Raw genomic sequence first — 12,773 nt, 5'->3', positions numbered from 1 at the left:
GAAAAGACCGTGACACAGCAGATTCACCGCATTTTTTTGGTGCTGTCTTTCGCTGGATCTCATTTTAGCTTTCTCTCATGCTCACTGAGTATAATTACACAAAGCCTTCGCTGCGGCTCTGACTTTGAGGCAATACATTTTTGTTTCCTGAACCACAAGCATTTTCTCTCTCTCTCCCTCTCAGTTGCTTTAATCACCACAAAAATATTTTAGGATAAATTCTCTCCAACACATAAAGCAGATAGATAGATAGATAGATAGATAGATAGTTGTCTCCTTTCTGTCGTTCACGGCCGAGCTCGGTGAGAGCATGACCCTGAGCTTGGCTTTCCACACAGCTCATCCGCCTCACTCTTCATCCCACACTCTTCTTTTCACATTCATGAATATTCTCGCCTGCCTGCACTTTCTTTTCTCTCCGCTCATCCGCTCTCCTTGAGGACTGTGTTTCAGTTTCGCGGTGGGAAGCGGAGGGGGGGAGGCGCGGAGGGGCTTACATTTCACCTTGTATTCTTTTCAAAAGCAACTATTTATACGAGCCGAGAGCAGGGCTGCTCATGAAAGCAAAGACGTTTTATTCAGTGAAGATAAAATAAAACTCTTTTTAGGGCAGAAATAAACAGCAATTGATTGTCATGTATTGCAGTGGCATCCAGTGAAGGTAAAACATGTCGAGAAGAAACTTTGCAAAAGGTTTAACTTTGTCTTTCTTGAACATGTCTGTGTTTGTGTTTGCATGTATGCACGTGTGTGTGAGCACTACATGGAAAGTAACCTTGCATGTTTGACTGTGAGTATACATGTAATTCAATGTGCACCAATATTTCTGTGTACATTAACGTATGTACAGGGCATCCTGTCCCCCTGCCTCCTCCAGGCCACTGTCTTGCAGTAAGATGACTTGATTAACAATCTCTTAATCAAGGCTTAATTGTTTAGCATGATCCTGAGTGACCTGCTTAATGGAAACCCCCCTTGATTAATGATGTGTGTTAAGGAACACAGTGGGAGACTCCCCAAAACCTTCACTGAGTCTCGTTAATTAAAGACTGGGTGCCCCATTATCTTAGACTGCATCATATATTATGGCAGGTCAATGAGAATATGCAATGAATTTGAGAACTATTTTATATCCTCAATTAAACTTATGTCTCTGTTTTGGCTGAAAGGCAGAATAATAAATTCCAGTTTAGTCTCGGAATTTACCGCCATTTTATTATCTTCAGTCTGACGATTGGAGAGATTTTCGCCTCCGAAAAATCAGGAAAGATGTTTGCTCATGCATTAGACATATACATAGATCTAAAAGGATTTAAAAAGTAAACTAGATGACAATATATGCCAGTTCCACATGTTGCATTTTCACCAAAATGTGCATTCCCCATTGCCATCTTGTTTTACATCAGGACATGCACACTTTCTCATGGCAGTGTATGGCTTCTCTGCATTATATTTATATTTGTGACCTGGCAATTTATGCTGCACCTCTACCACTGCACTAAATTTTGTAAAAACTGTCAGGGAGGTTATGCTAAACTGAAAATGAGCCCTTCAGTGCTTCAGCGCGAGTGTGATGGCGTTTAATTATTACCTTTTTTGCATAGCCGCACCCACTGCCGTGCCCTCGTTAATCATGTCTTTGTTGTCCCCTGGCCAGCCTTCCCTCTGTGTTTTGTGCAATCAAACAAACAGGTGGAGTCCAACTCGACTGGTGAAGAAAAAGAAAGGACAAGTTCAGTAATTGTTTGATTGAATAGGAGTGAAAACGACATGTGTCTGCGTGTCCGTCACGTGTTCTCTCCCGTCGCGAGCCATTTCCAACCCTGAGCTCCTCCCTGCGCTTGAAAAAGGAAGCAGCGTTTGCCAAGGCCAGCTTTTGTGTCTTTGCTGCAAGAGCCAGAGGAGAAGTGGAAATACACAAACGCCCCTCTTTCTCTTTTCTCAAGGCTGAGAAGGAAGGCACAGAAGTTGCTCACAGCTTCGACACAAGCACTCGAGCGTGATGCCTGATACGCAGAGCTTTGCAAATGGAATACTTAGACAAGGACTTGCACTGAAAATCTGCCCTCGACGCTGAATTTTTCCAAGGCTGCGGCTTTGTTTTCTGTGGCACAGTCAAACAATAATCTCACATTTAATCAGTTTGGAGCTGTTAGTGCAGACAGTGCTTTTAATAAGCAACCCCACAGACTTGTATATGTTCTCATAAGGGCTGGTTGGTCGACTGGCTGGTTGATACGCTTTTGTCCAACCCAAATCTCATTGGTCAGACAATTGCAAGTGGTTGGTTTAATAAGCACCCATGTCGTAAGAATTGCCATAAGCCAGGGCGATATGTTGACCATCATGTCAGCATAAAATTATTAGGTTAAAATGACTCAATATGCTACAACTTGCTTTTTATTTATTTAGTTATTGTTTTTTGTTTTCAATCAGCTGGTTGAAGAGCCAGTCTAATTTCAGTCAACCAAGATTTTCTTGGGTTGATTACAGCTCTAATTATCATGTGACAGAGCTCATTTACCTCAGAGTCTGCAGTGGATTTTATGAGCATGCCTTCCTTCTGTTTCTGGTTGTAAGCTGCACTCCACATCAATGCTTTATAATGCTTTATATTTCAGTTCTCACACAGCAATGTTACTTTCAAATAGGTTTATCCTTGTGAGATAATGTAAGCACTGACTGCACCCCGGTGCAACTGTTTTTGTTCCAATAGATTCATGGAATACCATCAAGGCAACACGATGTGTTGAAGGAAGAAGAAAAATTGTTTGATATAGACGGTGAAAAAAGAGGCACAGAGAAACAGGCCAAGCACGCTGGGCTGTTCTGTAGATAACAGTCTCTCCTCAACCTGCTGCATGTTGCTGGGAAGCAAAGTGGTGTCCCTGCCCTAAGCAGCCCCATTGTGAAGAAGACAATCACTGGCCTCCAAGCATGAATGTCACCACTCTCTGAGGCATAATCAGTTAATCACCCCCAGACGGGCAAGGTCACTGCAGACACACGCTGCCCCACCACTTATCTGTTCCAGCTGGAGCCACACAGGAGACAGGAGAGCTGCTGAAATGAAGAGATGGGGGAAAAAATGATGAGGCAAGGGACAGGGTTAAAGGACAATTCCAGTATGATTTGACATTTGACTATTTTTTTTTTTTTACATCTTCCATTCCTTTAAGGTTAACCATGACAGTTTTTTTTTTAAACATGCAGCACAATTGGAGATATTTTTAAATCATATTGGCCACACCTCACCTCTCAGGCTCATCTACTCATTACAAGCAGCACAGTAAACATCAGGGGCTTCTATTTCAGAAGCCACGGGCACCATTCAAAATGAGGCTTTTCCTAAGGTTTCTTTCTTTCCTTTCTAAGAATCTAAATAAATAAAATGATGATGATGATGATGATGATGATGAGAATAGACAAGAGAATATGTCTGTTGTGCTCTGCTTGCAAACACAAATACCACCTCTGGGTCATTGTGTGTCTATTTTCCACATTTTCCTCACCAATAAAACTTTCATCAGTAGCTAACATCCCCTGCAGTGATGTTGGCATGCGCCGTCTGTCAATCACAACCAATGAAGCCAACAGACGAACCGAAGCAAGATGCTTTTGCTATATGATAGTCTGAGAATTCAAATGGAAGATAAAGTTTCATTTTTTAAATTCTGGGTTAAAATTGGCAGCTTCCTCTACACTTGGATAATATTTAGACAGTGTTTCTCTCAAAATATTTAGTTTAAAAAATGGCTACGACGATGGGAAGAAATCAATCATCTCATAACGTGTGGACAAACAATCTGTGGTGAAATAAAACCGTAAAAATGCAGCAAAAATCAACTTGAGCTCACGGAAACACTGCAAAAATGCAAAATCTTACCAAGATTATTTGTCTAATTTCAAGTCAAAAATGTCTTATTTCAAGTCAAAATATCTCATTACACTTAAAATAAGACATGATCACCTCAGAAGTAACTTGTTTTTAGACAATTGTCTCTTGTTTCAAGTGAAAATTTGCTTGAAACAAGTGAAAATTTGCTTGTTTCATTGGCAAAATTTGCCAGTGGAAAAAGTGAAAATTCACTTGAAATAAGTGAAAATGAGCTAGAAACAAGAAACAAATTTTGCCAATGAAACAAGCAAATATTCACTTGTTTCAAGCAAATTTTCACTTGAAACAAGAGACAATTGTCTAAAAACAATTTACTTCTGAGGTGATCGTGTCTTATTTTAAGTGTAATGAGATATTTTGACTAGTAATAAGACATTTTTGACTTGAAATAAGACAAATAATCTTGGTAAGATTTTGAGTTTTTGCAGTGAACACGTGAAATGACCATGACTTTCTTAATAACACATTATGTGGTGGTGGCACACATCAACCAACGTTAGTAATCTAAAGCATGAAAGCTACTCGGTTAACCTCCTCACCAACCTCCTTACACGGACCTATTTTCTCTGTTTCACTCGGTAATTTGTGGTTCCAACACGACAGCGGATCCTAGTGGACTTTGTATTGGCATTGTCACACTGGGATGTCTGTTTTGTGCTATTTTACATGTAGGCCTATACTGCATATAGTCTGTGTTGGCTCCTCAAAAGCAGATGTCGGTTTTGTGCAACTGTTTAAAAGGGGCCGTGTCGTGCAGTTTCACAGGTTGCAAATCTTAAGCACACGTTGGAGCTGCCTAAATCAGCTCCTCGTCCCTGAACCTGTGGCGTCTCTCCGGTGCTGATGAGGCACTGCGGCTGCTTGGTTCTTTTAATGAGACTCAGGATGCTGCTTGCCGCCTCGCCTGTACACTGTCCCCTCAAAATTACACTTGAAGTCCTTTTTGCCACTCATTACTTTGGTCACGGACAATAGCAGATGGTGCAGCTGCCGGTTTAATTGTCTTTATTATCAAGGCATCTGCTTTCTGCTTTTTTAATCCAGAACACCGCGGTGTGATCGTGGCAGTCAAAGCAATTTTCAGAAGCTGCAAAGCAAACGTGGACAGGTGAATTAGTCCCAAGCCTTTGGAAGCAGTTTCTCCATCAGAATGTGAACATTTTCTCTCAGTACACAACAAAAACTCAAAGTCTTACCAAGATTATTTGTCTTATTTCAAGTCAAAAATGTCTTAGAAATCATTCATCCCCTCTGCAATAACTGTTTTAAATAGCACAAAATAGGCTGCACTGTTCTTATCTGTTGATGTGTGTGAATGTGTTTGTTAGTGTTTTTTTTTTTTTTGTTTTTTTTTAATTTGTGATGAAGCCGTGTCAAAGACAAATTTCTGTTTTTATTGAAGAACAGACAATAAAGTTTCTATTCTATTCTATTCTTATTACTAGTCAAAATATCTCATTACACTTGAAATAAGACATGATCACCTCAGAAGTAACTTGTTTTTAGACAATTGTCTCTTGTTTCAAGTGAAAATTTGCTTGTTTCATTGGCAAAATTTGTTTCTTGTTTCTAGCTAATTTTCACTTATTTCAAGTGAATTTTCACTTTTTCCACTGGCAAATTTTGCCAATGAAACGAGCAAAAATTGTCTAAAAACAATTGACTTCTGAGGTGATCATGTCTTATTTTAAGTGCAATGAGATATTTTGACTAGAAATAAGACATTTTTGACTTGAAATAAGACAAATAATCTTGGTAAGATTTTGCGTTTTTGCAGTGTATTGTTTTGGACTTTTCAGAGTACACAACATTTATCAGGCTCTCAGTAAACTGAGCTGTCTCTGTTAGGCCAGAGAGTTGGGGAATTCGATTTGATGCACCAGTAGCACATCCAGTAGATTCTGTGTTTGTGCTGTTACAATAAAAAAAAAAAGAAATAAATATAAGGCACGGTGCAGGTGTGTTTGGGTCTAGCCATCTGCTACACGTGTGTTGCTTACACTTAAAAATCTTGATGTGAGAGAACGGAGAGTCCCTGTTGGCTCCGTTCATTTACTTCCTTCGCTGGTGAGATCCGGCGTGCAGCGAGCCAAGGCCAGAGGAGGAAGCAGCGGATGTTGGCTTCTGACAATCCTCTCTGCCTTGGATCTGCAACAACAAAGCATCGGAGACTAAATGTCACCGGCACATCATCCCTGACGGCCAGGCGAGAATGAATAATTACCCTTACTTCGACTCAGGTCGGGCAAAAGAGGGTAAAGAAACCCCCCCAACGCTCTTTTCCTTCAAAACCCCTTAAAATGGAAAAGCTTGCATCATAACTTGTGATAAGAAGATGACATTGAGCGGGCTGTTTGAGATCCCTTCGAAATATAAGATGATTTTTTCTTCATAGCGTGCCTCTCAGAGAAATGAAATGATTCACCCCAGCAGCTCAGTGTGTGCTCTTTCTCAAAGAGATGAAAAAGGGACATGGGGTTCATATCAGAAGAGAGGGGGTGGGTGGTGGTGGCGGGTGCTGGTGTTGGAGGATTGGCTGGCAGTGTTGGCCTAACCGCAGTCATGTCGCACAGACACAGGGCTTTAGAAATGCATCATTGTCACCATTATGCTTAATAATTTGAATGACATCTCTGTGCATGACTCCGAGGCACTTGCATGGGGGCTCGCGGGGTTATTAGAAATGACTCCCCAAATGATGCGTGTCACTGAAGCAGCAAATTAACATGAGGAGATGGAGGCACGTTAAAAGGATCAGAGAAAGGAGGAGGGAGCGGCGCTGATGGAGGAAAGAAGTGGAGAAAGATGAAGGGGAGCAGGGGCGGGGGGGGGGAGATGTCGAGGGAGATGTTGCTATTTTCACCCTTTTTGTTAGCGGAGACGTTCCGCATGTGGCGCTCCCGCTCCGGCTCTGCAAAGCTTTTCCTGTACACCAGGTGCTCCCGTCGTGATAAATGATTCTCGACGGCGCCTTACAACGGCAGAGGCGCCCAAACACAAAGCCCCTCGTCAAATAGTTCCACCGCTCCTCCTCCTCCACACAAACTGCACGGTAAGCGCGCGCCGGGTTTTGCGATGGAGGCTGTTTGCTTTGCCACCCGCACGAGACTGAGGGCTATTTTTACTTCCTGTTTACCATGTCGCTCTTATGGAGGCTGACAGTCGCCTGGAAGACGCCGCTGAGGGACGTTTCTGCCTGTGGACTGGCCAGTTGCTTGTCTGTCTCCCTGCCCGCCCCTTCCTGATCCGTCTCTCCCGTCCTTTTCCTATCCCTCTCCGGCGCTCATTTTCTGTCCTGCTCTCTCTTTTCTTTGTTTTGTTCATCTCCTCTGCCTTCCTTTGTTTTCCTCTCTTCCATTTCTGACAGGAGACAAGGCTTGATACATGCACGGTGCCTTCACCTTTCTCTACCCGCCTCCCCTCCCTCCCTCGTCCGATAATTTATGCTGTCAGAGGTTTTCCTCTGTTTGGATGGCCAGGCTTTCATGTGTGTGCAGAACAGTATCTTGGGGTGTTGACACATTCCTTCGTGTTCAGCATGAAACAGACTGTAGGAGGTAATTGATGGGGGTTTACTGCCACAGGCACCCGGCACAATGTAGGAGGAACCTCACCAGTTTTTACCAATTTAACCCCACCAATTACATCAGCAATAGACTGGAAAGAGAGAGAGAGGGGGGAATCAGCAAACTATTGCCAGTGCACTGCAGAAATCTCCATCTTAGCAAGTCGTTCAGTCACTGTTAAAATCTTGTTTTTTCCTCAAGAGGAGTGAAAAAATCTGCCAGTGGGATGATACAACCCCGTTTGTTTCCAAAGCTGTTCAACTTGCTTCCAGAATTTCCTGGAGTGTGTGAGAAAGTGTCACTTTGTTAATGCGAGTAGGCTGATGTGCCTAATTCTGCCTTGTTTCGACACATTTATACGTTCCCGGAAAAAAAAAAAAAAATCAAAATTCGAAACTGCATCGCAAACAAATGGGATTATCTCATCGAGTTGTTTTTTTTTTTTCACTTGATTAAAAAAGAAACAGGGTTTTAAGGCTGAATATGACAGTGAATAACTTGTCATGAGGGAGATGTTTTCGCAGTATATAAAGTATGACCCCGTGTCAAGCTGTTTGCAGAACTTGTTGGGCACTTTGGAAGCCCCCGTCACTCTTTTATATGTATGAGGGAGCTCATCTCGCTCTCGGTGTTGGCACAGCACCGGTGTGCTTCAGATGACATCAGCTATCCCATAGCTCCTTGTCCTCGGAGTAAAACCTCTTCCCAACAGCTCAGTCCTTGCTCCCTCATCACACAATAGTCCTGTTCAGTATGCAGCCAGGCATGTTGGCCAGGATTCTGCCGAAGTGATAAAACCCCATTTATCAGCTGGAAGCGTCCGTGGACTGCAGATATATCCAATCTCTGTGCTTTTGATGCCAGGGTCACACCAGTATGATTCTGGCTGGCTTACCGAACCCCCAGTGATTACCGCTCAAGCTCAAGATCTCATTACCAAGTGGTGTTACTGGCTAATGAATTTGTCTCTAATCATGTTATTTGTAAGTGTCTCACACAGCGTTCGGCAAAACATGCTACAGTTCCCCCCCGGTTCCCAACAGGAACAGAAATAAGCCTTTTTCACTCTGTGAGATTTCCTGTAAAACAACTCTGTAATCCATATTTTTTGTGGTTGGTTTGGCAGTTTATTTCAGAGCCATCTAATAGGAATTCTAATTGGAAGAGTTTGGAAACAGTTGAGTGATGAAAACCATTTGGATTTTATTTTCATTATTTATTTATTCCTCATTTGAGGCAGCCGCGGCTGTGGTTGTAAACTTTAGATTTTTTTCCCCCCTTCCTCCCATCTGATGGTAAACTTCATGTGTAATACCTCCCACCTTGGGCTTGATTGCTGGACCCGTTAAATATTTGATCATAAACGTTACATGTATGTAATAAAGCTTTTTGAAAATGTGCAGCAGCAGCATTGTTCTAATCGCTTTGCAAATATTGCCTCAGAGGAATAAAAATCGCATCACGCTTAGATCCAATTTGTGCTACACTCACCAATTACTTTCACGGTTCACTTCCCATCTAATACAGAAAGGCCAGATTATCCGCTGGATGTCTGGGTGCTGCACACCCTAATTATAAACACAAATTGGAAAAAAGCAACTTGTGACAAAAATATAGCATGCAATTTGTCCTTCTTTCTAAGAAAAATATTTACACTAATTTACTTTGACTCCGTGTCCTCAAGGAGATAACTGGTCTCTGCAAAGCGGCAAGCCTGCTTATGTTAAAACGTGATGCGTAAGAGCTGTTTGATCTTTCTATTGGTTTTGTAATCAGATAAAGCTGTAGCATGCATGTATCTAATTGAACTGATGTATAATTATTCTAAACAGTATTACCATAGTAGTTCATTACACGAGTGATTAAAAGGATATCCAGAGGAGTGACAGGACATTAGGGTGACGCTGTGAAGACAGTGAGCAAAAAGATAACACAGGTCAGGCTAAAGTGACTATGGCCCTTGACTTACCATGCAGTGTTTCTTTTTTTTTTTCTTCATTTTTTGTTTTTTATTCCTGTTGCTTGAGCTCTTTGCAGTTTCTCTGTTTCTGCTGGCTGCACAAACGTCTTGCCTGCAGTAACAGGGGACTTGGGTAGGAAGGGAGTCAGGGTCACTGGCGGTAAACTGTGCAACCGAGGAGAGAACCAGTCGTTCAGTCGGACGTTGATGCAAATGAACTTGGAGTCGCATTCCAGTGGCTCCTTTGTTTTTAATGTTGAGTCTGAGGGATACAGGAGGGCTAACATACCAAAGCTGACATTGTAACCCATAAGAAAATGATGGGAGGGTCACGAGTATGGGTATCAGTTTGAGCCAATCAAAATTTTTGAGTTGGGTCCTGCATAATTGATTAGATCATGTTTGCTTGGGAAATTGATTTTGACTTTAGTTTCCTCCATACCAGAGTAATTTATTCTTCAGTATTTTCTGTCATAATCCTTCTAAAACCATTATATTTTATCCCTCCCTTTCTTTATTTAATATCTCTTATGAGGGAAGAAAAAAAATGCTGTCCTGAAAGTGATCTCACATTCTAATTTAATTTTCCAATAATTTCCATTTTCCAATAATCCACAAGGGGGGTTAGGGCAAAATAAAGATGGCCACAGAGGCAGAGATACTTCATGGTTCCTCATTACAGTCTTTATCTACAGAAGACCAGATTATTCTGCTTATTACATGGCTTTACCTATGAAATAAGTCAATAAACTGACAGAAAATAATTTAGAAAATAAAAAAAAAAATAGTCATTGACAGTTGCTGGCTTACGAGCATCTGCTAAGAAAAACAGCTGATGTCACGTGAGTGGAGGTTGGTTGGACCCAAACGCAGGAGCAGGTGGCAGTGAGGCAAAATAATTTATTGACCAAAACTACAAAACAACACGAGGAGAACCAGGAATAAACACAGGGAACACTGGAAGCACGCATGGCAGAACATCACAGGCCGGGAAAGACAAACGATCAGACCAAGAACTGAACTGAAGACAGGACTTAAATACACAAGGAGCTGATAAGGTAACAAGACACACCTGGGGAAGGGGCTGGAGCAGCAGACAGGAGAACACTGAGGAGAGGCTGAGGGAAACACTGGGAGGCATCAGGACAACCAGGGATGATCACAGACTCAGGACAGGTGTGGAACTGGGAGGGGCAAACAAGACTGAGGAACCAGACACAGGTGAACCCACTGATGGGAGTGACAGGGCGAAGGAAACTACACTAAAACACAAGGAAAAACACAGGGAAACAAAAGTAGAGTCCAAACCAAAAGTCCAAAACACCAGAAACTCAGATTGCAATAGTTTGTAGAGGAAAATATGTTGCTCCTCTTTTCCCTGCCTGCAGTGGTTTGAGCCCAAATATGGAAGTTAGATGGTCGTAATGTCTTTTTGACACTGGCCCTGCATTCCAAATCACATACTTCTACTTTTTACTTTTAGTATGTACTGCAGCTGCCCTTACAAAGTATATAGTTTAGTATGCAGTATGCATGCATGTGCATACTATTGGGACACACTACATACATCATCCCTGACCTCCGACCCTCTTGCTCACTTCCGCCGCCGTCTGTCGTGCCACATTTGAATGTTGTAGTCAAAATGGCGGTGCTGTTTCATACTGCGCTGCCGTCTGTCATATTTCTTATCTTCTGTCTTCCTGTCGCTGCTGCTGTCACTGAGCGAGTTTTGTGTGATATGTGTGTCTTGTTGTCTTCCGTATGTGGGCGTGGCTTGTACACACAGCTCAGTCAGTGCGACGTAACATCCGTTGCGCAAAGGATTGTATGTCAGAATGGCCAGTGGAGCATGCTGAAATGCATAGTGCAAAATCTGACCGGATGTAGTAGAACATCCTGGTACTCTTGGCGTACTGCATCTGACATACTATGTATTGGGACATAATAATTCTTTTTTTTTTTTGCATACTAAATAGTAAGGTGGTATTGGAACGCAGGGTGGGTGTTGCCACTCAGCTACTGAGCTGACTTCTTCCTGGTGGTGTAGCCAGCTTGTTAACATCAGCCTACAACACACACAGCAGCAGGGCTTCCTGAAGCACAGTCATTTGGACTGAAAAGGCAAAGTAATGAGTTCTAATTTTGCAAGTCCATGAATTGTTTAAGTCATTTATCAAGTATCCTCAAACTAGTGACACACATATTGACACCATCCAAATCCCCATTAATGCATAAATCATCCACCCACCACTCACCCAAATTAATGATTTTGTCAGCATTAGAGACCCACACCTGCATGGATATTTCACTCCACCTCTGCCTGTCCCTGATATGTTGCTTTTTTAAATTATGTTGAGCAGCGCAAGCTTTTCAGGTGAGCTCTTTATTTTGTCTTGTATTGATGTATGAGTGTCTTCTTTGATGACTTACCTTAAAGATCAGAGAGGCTGCTCTCTGTAATTGTAGATGTTTCCACGTGTGCAGTATAGCACTGCAGCAAATATCATGGGACATTTAAACAATGAAACTAAAAACTGTAGTTATAAACTTGACAGGACAGGCTTTTGTTTTTAGGAATAACTGTTGCTAAGAAGATGGTAGCGGCAAGATGGCTACCCTCTAACACATTGTCAATCAATCAGTGGTATCAACAGGGGCACAAAAGTCTTAAGGCCTGGAAGGAAGTATTAGTTCTAGTGAGAAATAAATCACAATAACTTTTTGTCTTGTTTTTTATTCCATGCAAAACAGTATCTAATTTTTGGTCAATTATAGTCAATTGACAGCCAAGATCGTTGCGGATATCAGGGGTGGGGGGTACTGGGGATGTAGGCATGTAGATGTTGTGTGAGAGTGTATGTGTGGTTGGCCTGAGTGGACTGGTGTGTGTGTGTGAGTGTGTGGTTGTGTGTGTGTAGCTCTGCATCAATGATCTACAGTAAATGAACCACATGAATCAAGACTCAATACTTGATTTATGTGATAGATGTATGTGAAAGTATGTATGGGGGGTGGATGTGGGTATGCGTAAATTCATGCTATTTCGAATAATGTATATTTTTATTTATACTCACATTGCTTTTGGTTGTTTGTTTTTATGTTTCTTCTCCCTTTTTTTTTTTTTTTTTTTTTTTTGGTTGTTGTTTGTATATCTGTTTTTGTATTAAGTCTAATGCTGCATCCCATACACTGGGTGTCATAAAAGAAAACCAAATAAAAAATTTGATCACAGAAATTAAAAAAAATAAAATAAAATAAAATAAAATAAATAAAATAAACTTGACAGGACAGAACAAACTCCCCAAGAAACACATAATAAAAGTTTTACCTTCTGAAATAACTTTTTAGA

This window comes from Myripristis murdjan, chromosome 13 (assembly GCF_902150065.1).
Source record: "Myripristis murdjan chromosome 13, fMyrMur1.1, whole genome shotgun sequence".
Lineage (NCBI taxonomy): Eukaryota > Metazoa > Chordata > Actinopteri > Holocentriformes > Holocentridae > Myripristis > Myripristis murdjan.
Note: the sequence above shows the minus strand (reverse complement) of the source record.